The sequence below is a fragment of the Phoxinus phoxinus genome (genome assembly GCF_949152265.1).
Source record: "Phoxinus phoxinus genome assembly, chromosome: 16".
NCBI lineage: Eukaryota > Metazoa > Chordata > Actinopteri > Cypriniformes > Leuciscidae > Phoxinus > Phoxinus phoxinus.
This window is the reverse complement of record NC_136891.1, coordinates 21,950,017-21,969,986: the sequence shown is the minus strand read 5'-3', so window position 1 is coordinate 21,969,986 and position 19,970 is coordinate 21,950,017. Positions and strand designations below refer to the sequence as shown.

Genomic DNA, 19,970 nt, shown 5'->3' with positions numbered 1-19,970 from the left:
ATTCGGCAAAAGTGGGTGGTTGGACTTCTCTTTTGTCAAGCTGAAGGTCGGCAATTAGACGATTGTCCCAACATCCTCTGCAGAATTGTTTCAAAAGGTAACGGTCATGTTCACTTTCTGCTATGCCACCTTGTCTGATTGCAGCACTCAGAATAACTTGCAACCGATGTAGGTAGTCTGACGATTCCTCACTCTGATTTTGTAGAGTGCCCATGAGTTTGGCCAACAGCTCGTCTCCGTCCTCGACAGAACCATATACAGACTCTAACAGCTTAAGATACACAGCAGGTAGGGCTGGAGGGCGCACATGTTTTACTATGTCGGCAGCTGGAGGTAAGAGGCTGTCGAGGATTTTTCGCGTTCTGTGCAAGTCAGAAATGGAAGGGTCATTTAACAAGAAGTCGACACTCGCACGCCAGGTATCGAAATCTGGTTCGTTGGGGGGACGAGGAGACCTCCCTGAGAAAACCCTCAGACGGATTGAAGTTTGCTGTGACAGGGTAGCTTCACTTGTTTTCACTATGTGTTCAACTACCATTCTCTGAACACTGGGTGGGTCCACAATATTTGTGGGGAACACAGGGCAGGATGTCACCGTAATATCATCAGTGGTAGTTTCTAGAGAAGGGGGAGACACAAATGTCGTTTTATTCTTGGTTGGGTTTTTAGACTCTGAGCTTTGAGTTGGTGTCCCTTTTAAATTAGTCAGGGGGCTACTTATTGACGATGGGGCGGTGGCCTCCGCACTCGGGGATTCACTGCTAGAACCATGACAACTCGCTTGCTGAGATTCGGCCGGAGCTTGATTTTCAGAATGGGTATCTCTGAGTTTCTCCAATTCCTCTTGAAGCACACTTTGGAAAGACATTCCACTTTCTTTAGCAATGGCCTTCAACTCCTCAAGATACCCTTCAGTGGCAGTGCAGATGGAAGGTTGAGTGTAGACAGTGGCTAAGGCACGCACTCGGAAGGTAACAGCTGGGTCAGAGAGACTCCCTAAAGTTAAGGGTAAGAAGGGAAGCAAACTTTGGATTGCTGAGTTGTGATTATATTCTATGATGGCATTTTTGTGAAACTCTGAAGCTGGGTCATCAATGAAAATATTACGGCTAATTGAACCATATCTTTCTAGGTACATTTCCAGCTCATTGTCGGTTTCGGTTAATGTAAGGCCTTCAACTATGAGAGCATTTGCTACGTTAACCTTTTCCCGCTTCACGATATCCATCATAACGGTTGAAAATTTCAAAAACCTGTTTTTGTTGTTTTACTAATTTCCCTTCTCTGTTTCTTTAACAGTTACCCTCGCTGCAAGAACTGGCTCCTGGCTGGCTCGCCAACTTTTATGTAACACGCGCGTCCTGCTGTCTTACATGACCCAGTTTCTAATATCTTGGACCAGATCAGAAGTCTACGTTCGCTCTTGAGCCAGTGTTGCAGCAAGACAAGGGAAAAAACCACAGAAGACAGGTGTAGTTGAAAAGGCAAGTATTTTTTTCTGTTATACTCTGTATTAATTTGTTTCAGTTTGAAGGGAAAAACAAAAAAAACAAAAAGGAAAAAACAAAACAAAATGACAGCTTCAATAATCAATTCACAAAAGAAACCTCTTGAATTGTTTTCTTGAAATAAAGCAGTTTTCACTCAAATAATGACTCCTTGTGTGTTATTTATTTCTGTAATTATTCAGGTATAGCTATTTACTCTTAATTAACGTTGTTTCCTTCCTTATCATGTAGCTGACATACTTAGTTCACACTCAAAACCCAAATTTAAATTATTTAACTCAAAAAACCTCTGTGGTCACTTTTTCAGGAAATTTTCAATAAAAGATGAGAAAATAAAATAAAATAAAAATAACAATGCAGACAATTTTTCAGGTGAAAAAAAACTTCTTGTTCACAGATGCAACAATGTACAAGGAAGAAAAAAAAAAGGGAAAGGTATACGTGTGGTCCTACCACTTTGATGAAACAATGTTTTCCAAGTTCAGGAAAAACCAGGTTGGCTCGCCAGCTTCCACCAATGTTGAGCACTCCCCATTTATGGCAGAAACAGTTCAAACTCAGAACTCCTCGTTCACTTTCAAGAGAATATCATGGACAGGAACAACAAAATAGAGAAAAGGGAGAAAAAAAACCCCAACCTTGCGAAGACAAGGCAGAAAAACACAATAAATTACAATTAATTCTCTTTAAACAGCATTAACACATAAAATGATGAGTCTTATCACAACAAATCCTTCAAAATGAATATATACACATTTACCAGTGCTTATTACCCTTTTTAACCCTTAATAGAAAGAAAAAAAAAATGAAGAAAATGACGTCTTAAAATGACGTGCACTCAATTAGCTTATAGCTCGCACCACATGGCTAGCAAAGCTCCACGTGAGCGGCGTTACACTCATTACGCTCATGAATTCAACAACGTGCAAAAAAAACACTTTTAAGCAGTAAATAAATCCTCAATCTATCACTTCAATCACATTTTCTAAATATATTTCTCAAGAATTATACAGCACAGCATCATTTAAGACCACAAAAGACTGAACAATACTCAAACTATAATTAATTAAGGTAGTTTATGAACTCACTTACCAAGAATAAAGTGCTATTGATTAGAAATAATCTCAGATGAATCTGTTCGAACGGTTTTCGTCGGATGAATCAGCTCGACTTCTCATTTAATCCCTGGATTCAATACAATGCAACGACAACTATTTAAACAACTATTTTTCAGGCAACGATGTCAATATGATCCTGGTTTCAGTTATAGTTTTCACTTACTTTATCAACTTTTCAACTGCAATTGACGTGCGTCACTGCTTCAGCGGACATTTCACTTTCCTCTGTGACGAGAGACTCACTTCTCTAACCCGCGCTAGAAATGACGCAACCCACTAAGGGCGGAGCTAATCCGAATTGTTCAAATTATTTATTTTTTCTAGTTCATTACATTTTACTGTTATTTCTTCAGCAATATTTAATATTTTAAACATTAAAATAAAGTAATAAAATATCTATATGTAAATCTTAATCTTTTTTTTCTCCATAGGTTTCATGAGCATTAGTAACCTGGGTTACATAGTGTGTAAGGTTGGAAATAATCCAAGATTATTTCAACGCAACAAAGACACTTACTTTTCTCTCAGACATTTCCAGTAGCCTACAGCAATGCTAAGACTGATTAGGCCAAAGCTTTTGGACAATGGGGGAAATGGTGATGGTCTGATTGGTCAGTTTGAATATCTCACACCTAGGTGTTAGTCACATGGTCGGATGAGATGACAAAACTTGTTTGCAAATGTTCTTCTGGTCTCTTTGCTTTGTGTTACTGAAGTGTTCCTTTTTATAGCCTACTATTGTTATTATTTTATGCAGCCCTGCATGTATGCCTACAAGGCACAACAATTAAACCTGGTGTTAATTTTATATATAGGCCTATATATATATATATATATATATATATATATATATATATATATATATATATATATATATATATAATGTATATATATAATATGTGTGTGTGTGTATTTTATACATTTTTAAAAGCAATTTTAACCAGAACAAATCTAAAATGTATTCCCAAAATCGTGCAGTCCTAGTTTCTCTAGATATCAGCATGTTCACAGCTTTTCTTTTTTCTTTTTTTTCAGGTATAGTCCTGCTGACTTCAACATGAGCATGAGGAGGTAAAGTGAAAAATCAAACACCTGGGAAATGACAGGTATGCACTATGTTTCAGGAATGGCACAAAGGTGTGTGACTGGTTAAGTCTCTGTCTTTAGCTCAGTGTGTTAAATAATGTGCTTTTTTGCCATTTGTTATGTATCTTTGGATTGTTGTGTTGTAAATAAATCCAAACAATCAAAAAGCCGTTCTTTTTAAAATCTCCTCATTTTTTGTTCAAAGTTCCTCGTAGGCCCTGAGAGCTCCTAATAGGGCCATTATGGGAGGCTCTTTGTCTTTCTCAGCTGTGAAACACTCAATATTCATGGGTGGTTAACGCCTCCTCGCATAAAGCTTTCTTACACAAGACATGTCTTACAAATTTTAAATCAATATATTGTCTGATCTGAATGAGTAGTCAAGGTGATTTTCACATAGTTTTGGAGCAAATATTCTAGGCTACGTGATACATTGTCAAAAGCCTTGCGAAGAAATAATCAGTTTGGGTTTCATGACCTCATTTCAGTGACTTTTTTTTTGTCATTTTCACAAACCATGCATAAATGTTATTATCTCAAAACTACAAACTTTTAAATACATGCTGCTGACATATTATTGTAGCAGAGTTTGTGCTGAATTGCGTATGGTTGAGGGTCTGGTTAGATGGATAAAAAAAAAAAAAAACATTTCACCAGGTTAAAATCTAATAGCTCAAGGTTTACGTTTGATTCATTTGTAACATTAAACTCGAATTATGATGTGAAACCCCCTTGCTTGATTGTGCATTATTTTTGATAGGCTATTGTTTGGAAATGTCTTGTCGTTATAGGTCTAAATGTACGCATGATATATCATAAACAAAAGAATGTTACTTCACGCATGCTGTTATTTGTCATCCATCTAATTATTCTTTTTTTCTTCGCTCTTCTGGTGGTTTTGCTTTCTCTTTTTTCTGCAAATTGTATATGGTGTCGGTGTGCAATATGACCCAGTGCCCCAAACTCTGTCAAAACACTCCAATGCAGCTTCCATTCTTCGCGAAAGATTAATAAAAAGGCACGAAGGAAAGAAATACCTTGGAAAAAAAATACAGCCCCGCCAAATCCAGGACAAAATCAGAGATGCCGATTCGCACGGGACTAATATTATCACAGAACGTCGGTGTTCGGCGAAATATGGTAGGTCATTTGCGGGGGAATTATTACTTTACAATTTACAGACATGGTCGATTCGTACGGGATTAAGATCACAGACAACCTCCGCAATTATTACAAATGACTAGAGGTCCCTAGATAATACTTATCCCGTGCGAATAGTGCTTAATAAGATTTTAGCCATGAAAATATCACAAGTAACAGAAATAAGCACAAATGTTAGAGCATGTCCGAACACCTCCAGGACCCAGAAAACACCTCAGACCCCAGAGGGTTAATGAATAAAAAGATGGTTAAGCTGACCGTCCCTTTAAAAGGTGTAACATACATTAAAGGGATAGTTCACCCACAAATTAAAATTCTGTCATCATTTACTCACCCTCAAGTTGTTTCAAACCTGTATGAGTTTCTTTCTTCTGTTGAACACAAAAGAAGATATTTTGAAGAATGTTGGTGACCAGACATTTGCTGGACCCCATTGACTTCCATGGTAGGAAAAAAAGATACTATGGAAGTCAATGGGGTCCATCAACTGTTTGGTTACTGACATTCTTCAAAATATCTTCTTTTGTGTTCAACAGAAGAAAGAAACTCATACAGGTTTGAAACAACTTGAGGGTGAGTAAATTATGACAGAATTTTCATTTTTGGGTGAACTATCCCTTTAACATGAATAAATTCTGTGTAAAACCTTAGAACAACAATTAAAAAATTATAACTATTATATATAGGCTAGTCCTACCAGATCAAAACTTGATGGCAAACACCTGAAAAAAGACAGAAGAATATGCGGGACCTGTCAGGGGGACGTCTATTATCCTTGCTACCTCTTGGCACGATTTCTAACTGTATTTGTTAATGGCTTCCTTGCCATGATACAAATTTTTTTTTTTACTTTTTTTTTATCTCATTTCATTTGTGGTGTTTATATTCATACTGCAGTTCTAAGAATACTTAGAGGGATATGAATGATGGGATATGCTGATATGTGTTCAAGTGTGGGACTGTCATGTACATGACCACACACTAGACTAGTGATTGATGAATGTTACTGCTAAGTGGTTTGCTGGCTCTTATGGTTTTATAGATCACAGGATCTCTTGAAATCTATTTTCTGGTCTGTAGTAATGCCATATTAGCTGTTTGCTGCCATCCCATGGAGAAACAGAGGGCTTCTAGTAAATCCTCAAAATGGCTATCATAAAATTGAATAGGACTCTAAAGAAGTGAGGCCATAGAAGCAATTTTCTGATGTTGTTTGAGTGAAAGAGAATGAGGCCAGTGTCCCGGAGTCTTCTGGCTGCCAGGGGTTTGAGCTGAAGTGCTTGTAGTGGCCTGAAACCTGGAAAAGGATATGAATCTTAATCTAGATGTAATTGCATGTGTAAGAATATGAAATTAAAGTTAAAAATAAAAATGTTTATAAAAAATAAGAACTGTTAAAGGTGCACTCCGTAGTAATAACATTTTACACATTAGGGAATAAATTGTGTTTTATGAAGAGTCATCTGAATTGTGTGCACTCACATGAGATGAAGATTGTAACCCACTCATAATAGTTCCCTTTTGTATTCCGCCGTGCTGAAATGGCGTGACTCGCTGTGCTTCACTAAACGTCTGAAAGAACCCTCGCACTCTATATTGGCTGTAGTAGTTACTTATGCAACCCTTGTTCCCTAAAGGAGGGAACAGAAATGTCATGTCGATAATGACATATTAGGGTCTCACCTGGAAGCCCAATCACTTGCAGGTGGTAACTAAACAAGCCAATGGATATTGGCCAGTGAGATTGACATTCCGAGCCACTACTACCCAGACATACGGGTATATAAGGCCGACTCGCACTCACCCATTCATGTTTTGCTGAGGAGCCAAGACAGGAATCCTGGCCATTCAGCAGTGGTTCAGGGTTGTGGCAGGAGAGATGTAACATCTCCATTCCCTCCTTCAGGAAACGAGGGTTACATCAGGAACCGAGACGTTCCTATTCAGTCAGTCACGTTCAACATAAGTCGATACTGACGTATTGGGGTCCCTATGGAAAGCGCCAAAGTCACTGAACTGTGTTACATGTGTCGTATGCTGGCAATCTGTAGCTTGCTCTTTTGGCAACTGCCCTCACACAGTCATAATAACCTACAGTTATTATGGAGAGCTTGGGGAGAGCAGGGGAGAGCTTGCTCTTTTCCCAGTTGGCCTGAAGCCCCAGATGGCTGAGATGGCCTAGCTGCCTGAGCACCAGGTTCCTGTATTAGCATAACTAATCCCGAGTGTGAGCTGGAATTATCCAGTTGTCGAGATATTTCGACATGACTGTCCGAAATGGCCCCCATGCTCCATGCGGGTGGCACCAGTAGATGTACCCATGGGGTACACTTACCTGGCTCTGTGTGTCCTGTGAAGGACTGGCTAGGGAGGCTCAAGGAAGCAGCTTGTCGTCGAAAAGCAAACTCCTTGCCTGTGGCGAAAGAAGGGTTGGCTGGGAGTGAGGAAGCATGGCATCGCTCACTGCCAGAGGATGCCCAGTATGGGCCAGAGGCTGAGGAAACTGCTCTTTTATTGAAAAAGTGGGTACCGCTTGCCCTGGGATCAGAAAATAGAGAACAGAAACAGAATAAAGAACAGAAATAAAATGAAATTGAAGATTCTCCACCCGGCCCTCCTCCGGGTGGAGAAGGAGAGGTGTGTTTAGAGTAATGCCCTCCACCTCTGTGCCACCATTTCAGAGCTGCCTAGATGGACGCTTCCGAGGGTTTAGCTGCAGCCTGGATGGACTGTGTTGCCTTCCTGTGGGGGTCTCTTCGGGGCGGCCGAGATGACGAGTCTGGTCAGCTGGAGCTGGTGTAGACATAGCAGGGAGATGCCCTCTGCAACGAGCAGACTTTGAGAGCTTTTGCCAGAGTGACTTTCAGGATGGCCAGTGGCACTGTAAGCCTTAGCAGATATGGCTGCTGTCTTTTACAGGCCTGGACGGGAGACGTGTGCAATTCCACTAGGTGGCAGCACTTTGCATGCTCCACCTGTGGAATCTCCATGTAACCTTTGGCTGCCCCTATGTCGAGGTTAGTGAGAGTAGAGGAGGCTACAGAGCTGCTTCAGCTAGTAAAAGGTGTCTTTCATGACTTCTGAAGCTCCTCATGCACTTCCAGGAAGAAAGGCATTGGGGCAGAACGTGGCTGTATACCAGAAACCAATCGTCCAAACGCGAGAGCTTGGGGGAAGGTGGATGGTTCCACTCGACTGTGGACGTCAGATGAATCCAGGAATAGATCACATCCAGAAACACACGGACAGAAAGACATCTTTAAAAAGATGCTTGCTCTTTTAGTAAATCTGCTCTTACACGCCGAAGCGCTGACGGGTGAAACGCTCAACTTCTCCGTGCACAGCTTTCTCGGCCGCGGGATCTCGGCCGCGGGATGAGCCCTCACACTGGCAGGAGAGATCTCCTTGGGATAAGAGTAATACAATTGCTCTTTCTCTGCGCAGGAATCCACTTCAGTTGAAGGAAGACTAGAATGAGCGATCACTGTCACAACCGCTTAGCTCCGAAACAGAGTATGAATAAGTGAGTGAGAGCCGGCCTTATATACCCGTATGTCCGGGTAGGAGTGGCTCGGCATGCAAGTCTCACTGGCCAATATCCATTGGCTTGTTTAGTTACCACTTGAAGGTGATTGGGCTCCCAGGCGAGACCCCAATATATCAGTGTCAACGTAAGTTAAACATGACCAAAGTCCCTTTAAGACAAGTCATTTCACTCTGCGACCATCTTTGAAACGCATTTCGGCATGCAAGTGCAGCTCCTATCTCTTTGGATGGGGAAACATCAAATTCTCCAAAACCGTTCCCCAAGCTTACGATTAAATTTCATATTTGAAATCACCAATGACATCTGAAAACAACTGTCTTGTAAATCTTATTTCTAAAAGCTTGAATCATGTAAAAAAAAACAGCATTTTTTAGGCTGGACCAAACTAATGCCCATGGGCAGTCCTAAGCGCGCGTCTCAGAACATTGTCTGTTTCTATAGGAACCGGAGCTTCTTTCAGCAGCTGGAGTGACATGATGACTAACAAACGGTGCTCTTTTATTTAGAAGGCGGGACTTATTCTGCCATATTTCGCATAGCACTTTCTCCCATTCATAGTAATACGAGTGCACTGTATCAAGTATTTGACGTGACAGACTGAATTGAAACCACTAAATGTACCTTTAAATTAACAAAAACAAATCACTATTGTTATACACAGTATATATGTTGCTCTATAAAATATGGTTGAAATTTCTTTCAAAGCACATAATCATGTTCTAATGTACGTACATGCCACAACATTTTTATTGTAAAAAGGTCTATTTGTATTTAGAGCATACACATGTAATATTACTTTAGCTACCTTTTAAAAGGTGTTTATTTATTTTTACTCACCTATGAACGACTCTAAATGTAGTCTTTTTGCTTGAAAAGGGCATCTTTATTGCCATTGTTTCCACATTGAAAAATATGCTATTAAAAAGCTATTTCTTGCTTTAAAGTCAGCATGAAGTGTGCACAGGTATATCAATTATAATAAATACTAATTTTGACTTCAATTGTCAAATTTTGATTTCATGGTGACTTTAAGAGCCCAGTTACAACTAGCTGCTCTCGCCCATTGTTTCACTTGGTTTCCAAATGAAGTTGTTAGTGAGGCCAGCAAGGGGCATGCATTGTGCATTCTGTGCCCTAATGCCTAATGTATAGTGACTGATGTGGGCACTACACTATACAAATTAACTTCTTCGGTAATTAAACTGAGGTCCTGACTCTCTGTGGGCATTAAAACTCTCACAGTGTTTGTCATAAAAGAAGTAGGAGTGTAATTCTAAAAAGCACAGAAGGGACTGGAAAGTTCTGAGCGTGATCTACTGTCAATGTGCAAATTAATGAACATAGACGCAGCCGAGTCATTTTCATAATAACCAATGCAATCTAGCCTACTGTTATGATTCAATGTCGTGGAAATGGTGTCAAGCACTAAGCGACAACAGGAGAAGATCCAAGTGAAATTTATAACACGATCCAAAGTCGTGGTCCACTAAGCAGGCAGAAGGTCAGAGAACAATAAATCAGTCCAAACAAACAAACAAATCCAGAGGGCAAGAGAAGAATGGGAAAACAAGGATACGGGCAGATGTCAAAGACCATTGAATAGAAACAGTCTGTGGACCAAGATAAGACTTCATGATGAGACAAACAACAGAAGAGGGTTAAAAAGAGAGACACAGGGATAACAAAGTGATGGGAAACAGCTGCACATTATTACACAGTTGACAGACAAAGCATTGTGGGAAACTGAGTTCATGATGTGTGTAGTGTCAGTGGTAAGAGTGCCCTCTGCTGGTGTGCAAGGGCACTCGTAGGCAGATGTAAGACCTACCGAGAGGAGAGCAGCACAAATTGGCATCTAGTTTAAGACATGTAAGACAAGTAAATAATGGCGCAAATACCAGTAAATTGATTAGCGCAAAAACCTAAGTCACCTTGCATGATTCATTTAATCTACTCTCCTCCCATAAATGTTGCGTCTGAAAGGGAAACGAATAGGCCTACAGTAAGGTCAGCCTAACCCTGTCCACACTTTTCAGCAATATTTTTTTCACTGCGTGTCTTTAGTAAATCATGACTAAAGGGGGTTTGTGCTGCCACAAGTTGTTAGTAAATCTGGCCTTTAAACTGTATTGTATCTGGCCTGTATACAGGCGAATAGATGAGCCCAGAACATGAAAGCAACATGCTAAATGGGTAAGTTTTTCATTAAAATGGTTTTCTATGGAAACACGCTTAATGAAAAACTGCACATTGCATCTGGGCTCATCTGCTTGCCTGTAAGGTGTATGCTGAATTTGTTATTTTAATATCACTGCCTTGTTACATTAGTTCAAAATACAAACCTAGTAAAAATAAATGGTGGGCAATGGAGGGAAGCCTTTTTTTTACCTCCAGGTTAAGCGTTCCAATAGGGGTGTTACGTCACATAAAAACTAACTTAGAAAATGTATGCTGCGCACAACTTGGGGGCATTTCCTCTGAGGAGGCAAGGGAGGCATTGCCTCTTCAAAAAAAAAATGGATGAGAAAATAATCTACAGTTCAAAAATAAAACAACGCATATGCTACGAAATGTGACATTATAACGTGTAAGTCATACAATTTTGTTCAGAAGTTACAGCAGCGACACCGGTGGGTAACGTTACAGTGTGAAGCAGTCTCTCTTGCCTCTCTTGATTTATGTAGTCAATATCAAAACTGATATGACTTCTGTAAGTGTTTTTATTGAATAATCAGATTGGCAAAATTAAAGGTACATCTCTGTCATTGTGACCATATACTTGCAGTGTTTACCAAGATTGATGACTAATGATCTAAAAATCACTATAAAAAAAAACAGCTGCACATCAGTTAAATGTATACAGTACATTACATTAAACAAAAACAAAACATGATGACTTTGCCACCTAATTTCAGAACACCACGTAAAAATCTGCAGCCTGAAGTCTTATGCACAAAAACTACTCCTGCCTAAAATGTCACTCAATTGGTTTTAAGTAAACCTTAAATATCATAATCGGTTAAACAAAGCTCTCAGATCAAATCAACTCAAAAGTACAGTCACAGAGGTACTGTGAGTCTGTGCAGTGGGCACTCGTGTTTCAGCACCTTGGACAGTTACACTGACGCAGTTCTGACTGCAGATGATTGACAATTCTTGAACATGTTGTGATAATTTACTTTTATTTGACCAGGGGGGAAAATCTGAATAATCAGTCAATGGCGGTGTAATCTATTCATCCACCTTTAAAAAGACTAACATCATACATACAAACATATCAATATGATCATTATATTATCTATAACGCCATCTGCTGGACATTTTAAAAAATAGTCACAATATTAGGCGCCATCTTGTGGTAAATATATAGAAATCTAGAATATTTTTTAAATTTTTTTATAGGGTGTATTTTTGAAAGTCAATTTTAGCATGAAAAGAAACATGTTAACACATATGTTTTAAATTTGAAAACATCTAAAAAAACATATTACACAAGTATTACCTGTAATTGTTTTAGTGACCAACAGAATCATAATCATTTACACTTGTGTTCACCCTTGCTAACAAGCTATAAAGTATCAATGCACAATATTGATGATATCAAATTAAAATGTACAGTCCATAGGCTATTATTTATGTATGTATGTATGTATGTATGTATTTATTTATTTGTTTATTTGTTTGTTTGTTTGTTTATTTATTTTTGTTTCTTGATAGAAATATTATTCAGACATTTCCTTCATTCAGCAAGGCTTCATTAAACTGTTCAAAAGTGACAGTAAATATATATATATATATATATAAAGATTTATATTTTAAACAAATGCTGTTCTTTTGAACTTTCTATTCATCAAAGAAACCTGAAAAAAAAGTATCACAGTGTCGACCAAAATATCAAGCAGCACAACAGTTTTCAACATTGAATATAATCAGAAATGCTGACTAATGCATATTAGAATGATTTCTGAAGGATCATGCATGTGACACTAAAGACTGGAGTAATTATGCTGACTAAATCACAGGAATAAATTACATTTCAAAATATATTCAAATATAAACATTTTGATCAAATAAAGCAGATTTCTTTCTTTTTTTTTTACTAAACTTTTGAACTCTAGTGTATATTATTACACCATCAAGTTAGTTATTCTGTATGTGTAATTGACCAATAGAAATTGTAACTAACTAAAATTGCAGCACCTAAATCATGTTATCTTATTACCTTGACACATACGGAAAATATCCCTGATCTGAAAACAACCTTTCGGTTACTTTCATTTCGGTTAATATTCTGATTCTCTTCTGAATGTGCTTTTATTGTGTTCTCTTGTTTACCCACCAAAAATGACTTAATTTATTGGAGGATGCATATATTTGATCAATTCACACACAAAATATAATAATTTAAAAGGGTTGTGAACTACGAGAGCTAACCAATTATCTGAATTAAGAGATTAATTTTTATGAATGTACTTCGCCATCATTTACGCTTGTCTGAATGTGGATGGTCAACATGTGCTGCCAACTGACCCAATTAGTGTTCATGCCACTGTCGTGTCCAGCCAAGCATACCCCCCCCCTCCCGACCCCGCCACTGCAGGGGTCAGACATGAAGGTCAAGCATCTGTCTGAATCCCACTACCCTTAGTCTGGTGACATCATCATGTTTAGACTCACACAGTGCTGGTGGTGTATTTGGGAAACGAATCATAACAATAGTATGGCATGAACATGGCCATGGTAGTTTTACACAGAACTATTCCGTTATTGATTTTATGACACAATTTTTTTGTATCTGTGGAAGAAAACGTTCAGCTCTTATATCATGTGACACTGAATACAAGCAAACTTAGGCTGCATCTGAAATATGATACTCTCTGAGTATATATATATATATATATATATATATATATATATATATATATATATATATATATACATATATTTTTTTTTTTTACATAATTTTTTTTATTATTATTCTATTTATGTTGTTATTTTATAACACAAGATATGCTTTTCAGTTTTGTAGATGATTGTGACCAAATACCGTTTGTTTGTTTGTTTGTTTTTATCAGCCCTGCAAGAAATTCTGTCAGGACCACTATCGTCAAATACGACTGACAATAAGCATACAGTTTGGATTGGCGGTATGGATCTGTTCTGGGCAAGAACTCCCTGCGCATCCATGTAGCCTAGCATGGATAAAAGCAGGGAGAGCAGCAATAACCCCCCCTAGGGTAAACAGCAGATATCATTAATTCAATATTTTAATTTAATTTACAACATATTTCGAGAATTTAGTCTGATTCAAAGGGGAATCAGAATACTAAATCCTGACTGGACGAGAGGTGGAGCTGGGGATGGAGGAGGGTAATTCGCTCCTGGGAAACACGATAGCTGATGATAATACTGAAGGAGCTTATATATGCATACAGTGATAGGCATCGTATTCCTATAGGTAGACGTGACAGTCATCTGATGAGAGCTTGACAAATGTGACCTGCCAGAACTAACGCTACCCTTGATTATGACACATGCACGAGTGAATTATGTTTACTGCTTAGTGCTTAATATACTAAACGAGATAGTACTGTTCCAACTATGTCAGTGGGGACTAAATGCTGCTAGGTGGAACAAACTACTGTCTGTTCAAAAGAAATGAAATTTAACCAAGCATTGGGGATTTGTTGCTTTTTCCTGTTGTACCTAACTCGAATCGAACCGTGACCCCAAAACCGAGGTACATACCGATCACACACACGTGCGCGCATGCTCATTGCTCATGATGAATGAACTAAGATTCCCCAGAAACGCGGCCAGAAACTGGTGTCTGGTTATATATCTCGTTTGCAGCAGGTCATAACAGCAAAAGGGTGTTCTACTAAGTACTAAGATGCTTGCCATGAAGAAGTTGAATAGTTTTGAGACTGCAGAAGTCATTAAAAGTAGCATCTTCAGTTGAATTTGGGGAAACCACTTGAAACCTGTGTTGTGTTTCAATTATATTTGTTTGATTTGTTCATTGCAAACAGCTGAAATGTTGCCAATAAATCTAATTTGCAATAGGGGTTGAATAATTTTGATTACGACTATATATGTATATAATATCCAGCAGAAAAACAATTCACAGGTAATTATTTTCCAATAATAATAATAATTTAACTTCAAAACTGTTCAGATTGGATACATCTCACGTATGTTGATGTTCAGATGAAAATCCAAATAAATAACAAAAGAGGGAATGTAAAGGTACAACATGAATGAAGAAATTACACACATAAATCTTAAAAATAATCAAATATTTGTGGCCCACAGATTTTCGTGAGCTATAGAATATGTGTTTGTTTGATTGAATAGTGCAATAATGTGATCAGACTTTAAAGCACAGCAAATTCATGGTTTTTGAATTCACTGAAGAATTATTGGATCCTCAAAGGCGTTTCCATTCCACCGCTGGCCAGCTGCCACTAGATGGTGGCACATGTACGATTTAGACTACTTTAGCTTCCATAATTAGAAGGCCATGTTCTGGCTTACACACTCTGCCAGAACATGGCATTTCCGATCATGTGGCTTTACCCATGCACATGTCAGTGGATAAAATGAATCGTTGCCCAAAGGCATAGCATTTAATGAGACAAAATGTCCCAATTAACCTTTTTAAGAGTGCCATTTTCAAAAGATATGAATGTTGCCTCACTGTTTAAGACATTTATGGTCTAACCCGTCGGCCAAGGATTTTCCCACTTGAGGCAAACGATGTCATATTTTTTAGTGTTGCGCTTATGTGATTCCTCACCTAAGTGAAAGTTTACAAAGGACATATTGAAAGAACTTGACATTTTCACATTTCACACGGTCCCTTGTGCCTCACACATTGTTATTTTACTGTGTTCAAACACTCGCAAATGAACAAACACTTGAATGGCCTACTTTCTTCAGAGAGGAAAGAACACTAACAAGGAGTTATTAAAACGCTGTTATTGACAAGGAATTATTCAAATGGTAAAACCAGCTTTGTTGAGCAGGACTTGTGTCATGTTGATGATTAGCATGGTCCTCAAGAGCATCCATGACCCAGTCAGCCTCCTCATCTTCATAAATGACCGAGCAATATTACCTTTGAATTGACAAATCAGAAGCTCATGAGACGTGACATATACAGTCTAATGAATAACTCACTTATGGTTGAGAGCATTGTATTTTAACATTTTATGGTTTTAATGATAGCGTAAGTTGAATGCACGGCTGTGAGACTTTTCTAAATCACATTTTATTTTCTTACCATACTTTTTACTTTTCACAAATCCATCTTTGTGCACTTCATTTGTGGACGTCTGTCAGAACAGCACAATATTAAAGTATTACATCCAGATGTAATAATCACAGTTAACCATATGTACTATGCTTTTTATGATACATACATAACTGACTAGATCTTGTAATTGTGAAACTGTGAGACTTAAATAAACTGTATTATCATCTGAATATCTGATCTTCTGGGATGAAAAAGGAGGACAAAAAAGAGAGCCTATTCCACTTTAAATGAAGTAGTAGTGATATAAGTCATTAAAAATAGCAGTGTTGTTGTTTTTTGACCTATTTCTTTATGTTTTGCATTCAAGCCAGGATTTGTAGATCCCCACGAGTAACTAACTGAAATATCTGTTGATTTATTGCGTGCAGCTACGCAAGGTACATAAATAAGTATAGGCTACTTATAATTTAAATATAAAATGTTTCTCATTATGTTGATTTTGGATTTTAAGGTTTATACTTGTATTATAGAAGACGAAAAAAATTGTGTAGACAAATAGGCTATATATCATTCTAATATTAACCTTTTTATTATTATTATTTAAATTAGTAAGTTGTAATCGTTCTAATGATTATTAGAACGATTAATCGACTAATCTCCAATTACTTCAAAGATGAATCCGTAGGCTTTGATCGAATATCTGACTTTTGCAATTAGTGATACCTATTAAAAAATAATAATAATAATAGAAGGAAATACCTTCAGCTTTTGAAAATGTCTTTTTAATGAACTTCAAGCCAACTGAATTGACTAATCTCCTTCAGGATGTCTGGCCTCCTCAGAAACCAGCAATAGTCCAACTGCAACAATGACAATTGTTTTTATTAAGGCTGGGCTTCGACACAAATTTCACGATTCGATTTCGTATTGTGCTACAGCGCCCCACTGGTCAAAACACGTTTTTGCAGGTCCTTAATGAGATCTAACATCTGTCAAATACATTTGTCAATGCTATCGATACATCAATTCTATCGATAATGTCGATTCATAATTTTAGCCCTACTGAATAGTGAGTGTATACATAACTTAAACCATATATATATATATATATATATATATATATATATATATATATATATATATATATATATATAAATAATGGTCTGTTGGTGGTGGTTTGATACAGCATAGTTTAATGTCCTCCAGTGAATGAGAACCAAAGGGTGATTAATGTCTTAATTTCCTATTATTAAAGACCAGAGACGGGATGCAAGCTGTAGATAGTCAACATGCTATAAATCTCAGCGAAATGAACAGTCAAATAATCACTCTTCAGAAATGAAATCTCCACACATTATTGCCACCCAGACACACACACACACACATGCACACACATACACACACACACACTTGTCTGGGTGTTTCTGTGATCTCACTCAATGACAGGGTAATTACCACACAGAATTATAGGGTGGTTTATTGTATTTCACCTCCTTGTGTGAGCCATTTACTGTACAAAATACAGAATCACTTTAGAATGACCCTGAGACTGTTATGACATGAAATGTAGCATGATCTACTCTGTCCTCTTTTTATCTTTTCTAACATCTCTCCCTCTCGTTCACACACATGCATTCAGCCTGCCTGCTTACAAAAGAGAGAGAGAGAGAGAGAGAGAGAGAGAGAGAGAGAGAGAGAGAGAGAGAGAGAGAGAGAGAGAGAGAGAGAGAGAGAGAGAGAGAGAGAGAGAGAGAGAGAGAGAGAGAGAGAGAGAGAGAGAGAGATGAACTCTGCTCCTTTGTGCAGGGCAGACGGAGGGAAAGGACTAATCACATGCACTGGATTGATTACAGTGATGATTAATAGGGTATATGGTTTTCATTAACAATTTGATTTATCACAGATCATGAGGCTGAATAATGGTAATGGTCTCCACTCCCTCATATCTCTCTCAGCAGATGAAAATCCAGCCCTTTTTCACTACTTTGTTCCCCCGTTTCCTTATTTCTACAGATGGAAGGATTCATTTAATGTCCCTGGTTCCCTTTTCCCTGATATTTCCACTGCATGAACTGCATTTTCTTTATTTCTCTCTGTCTACAGGTTATATACAACTCTTTTTATTGAAAGCTGAAAGTAATGTGGTAGGTTACTTTTGCACTTTTTGTCTGTTTTGTCAGTGACTACGTTATGGAGAAAAGATCATTTTAATTCAGTGGCTGAAAAAAAATGTTAAGCATATTCATTATTACACTGAAATGTGCATTACTTTAACCCTTAATGAACATTTTGCCAATCATTATTACATATTCGGGTCTTTAGCGACCCATATCTATATCTAAAATGGATTTATACCTGTCCCTATCATATAAAACTCTCCTGATATTAGAGTAACAATTAAAGAAGACTAAAATATAGTATATTTTGTTACCTTTTGGAGCTTGGAATAGTTCCGTTTGAGCAGATGTTTAATATCATCATCACTGTCCTCTTCAGAGCTCATTTCCCAGTGCATTCAGCATCTGGCTCATATTCACAATCTCAAACATATTCTCGAAACTATCATTTTCAACATCTTCAAAATCAATATTCATCACATTCACCATCAAGTGACAATGACACTAATATTTGATTGTGTTCAGCACTTGCTCTGGAGTAAATCACTGAGCCATTTCAAGGTTTGCTGATGATACTTCCTATTCTTTTGTTTTCTGCCTGCAGTAACTGTGAGTGAAACGTCATTTCATCATTGTGTATCAGACATTGCCACCGTGTAGAATAAAGGTGAATTGCACTTATTCAGTCATCAAAGATTAAATTATTGCGCAGAAAAAAATATACTTACACTGTTACACACCTCAGGTCGCTATAGCGAACATAATTTTTTAACAAAAAAATTTACGGAATACTATGAAGGTTGATGTCTAACCTTAAAAAATGAATGAGGACGAGAGTGATGAATGATGTCCCGGGTCACTAAAGACCCGAGGTATACTTTAACGGTTAAAAAGAAATAACTCAAATAATAATGTGTACATATATAAAGTAATGCGTTACTTTACTCATTACATCAAAAAAGTAATCTTATTACATAATGCATGTTAGGCTACTTATAATGTTATCTCCAACACATTATAGCACAACAGACTTTTCAGAGCTAAAGCTACATGATTTACTTATGCATGGGCTCACCATCGATTTAGCTGGGATAGAAGAAACTATTTCAACATCCAAAAATTACCATTAAATCAAATCACTTTATTGTCACAACACCATGAACACTAAGTGTGCAGATGGTCAAACTATGTGGTGCAATCCCCATAGTGTTGATGAACTTTAATGAACATGTTGATGGAATGTAAAAAGGTGTTAGTTAGGTGCACAGATGTTCTCATTGGATGCTTTATTATACACGCATGTGACCTGAGCTGCATCAAACTTCTGCATTCTTGGTGAATTCATATTCCTTCAAGATTATTTCTGTTCTGGGTCACTTGCAGTCATAATGAAAACAATTGGGGTTCAAATTTATGGAGGGGAAAAATGTGAAGAAAATATTAAAGCATTAGGGAACGAGATAAAAAAAACCATCAAGGTATTACTTTTTTCCCCTTCCCCCTTCCCCTTTTTTTGGAGGGAGTATAAGGCTTCTTTATGAGAGGTTGGAGAGAATCTCTTTTTGGTGAGGTCAGGCTTTCAGCACATGCGCTGTAAGTCATTGGGCTGGAATGCACTCGCTGTACTCCCACAGCACTCCACACATTGCGATGTTTGTACAGGGCTGCTCCTGTACTCTCTTTCAGAAGACACACTGGATGCACACACACTGCAAAACTGACAGTGCTCAATAAATCTCCTTCCACGTATGCTGGAGTGTGAGATACAGGTCACTACATTGTCATCCCTTCCGGATACCTATTTGGAAGCGTGCATGCCCTGCATATATACATACACATATCAAATATGTACATATTTATCAGCAGCCACAAAGGAGGGAGAGAGTTTGGGCCGTCCTCTTCACCCTGTCCTGACAACGCTAATGATGTTCAGGACAGCAGAGGATGGTGTCTGACTCTCTGCCAGGCCTTGGTTGCATGTGTGCTTCTTCTTCTTCTTTCTTTTTTTTCTTCTTTTTTTTGGGGGGGGGGGGGGGGGATTGTTGTTCTTGGCAGGAGAATTGTGCAACCTGGTTTTTGAGGATGCACACAGGCTCTGACTATGGTAACTCATTACACTTTAAAGCAGGCTGGATGACAGCATGAATCAGTCAGCATCTTCCATGCATACTGTAA

The 19,970-nt window shown here is 38.0% G+C and overlaps 1 long non-coding RNA gene across 1 annotated transcript; it reads right to left on the bottom strand.

The window, feature by feature from the left end:
* Positions 1-1,888: 1,888 nt before the first annotated feature.
* Positions 1,889-2,997, bottom strand: LOC306983625. Its single transcript, XR_013794405.1, has 3 exons — positions 2,790-2,997; positions 2,601-2,693; positions 1,889-2,146 (listed from the first exon to the last, which is right to left on the bottom strand). It is a non-coding gene; the product is annotated as an uncharacterized lncRNA (long non-coding RNA).
* Between the last annotated feature and the right edge of the window lie 16,973 nt (positions 2,998-19,970).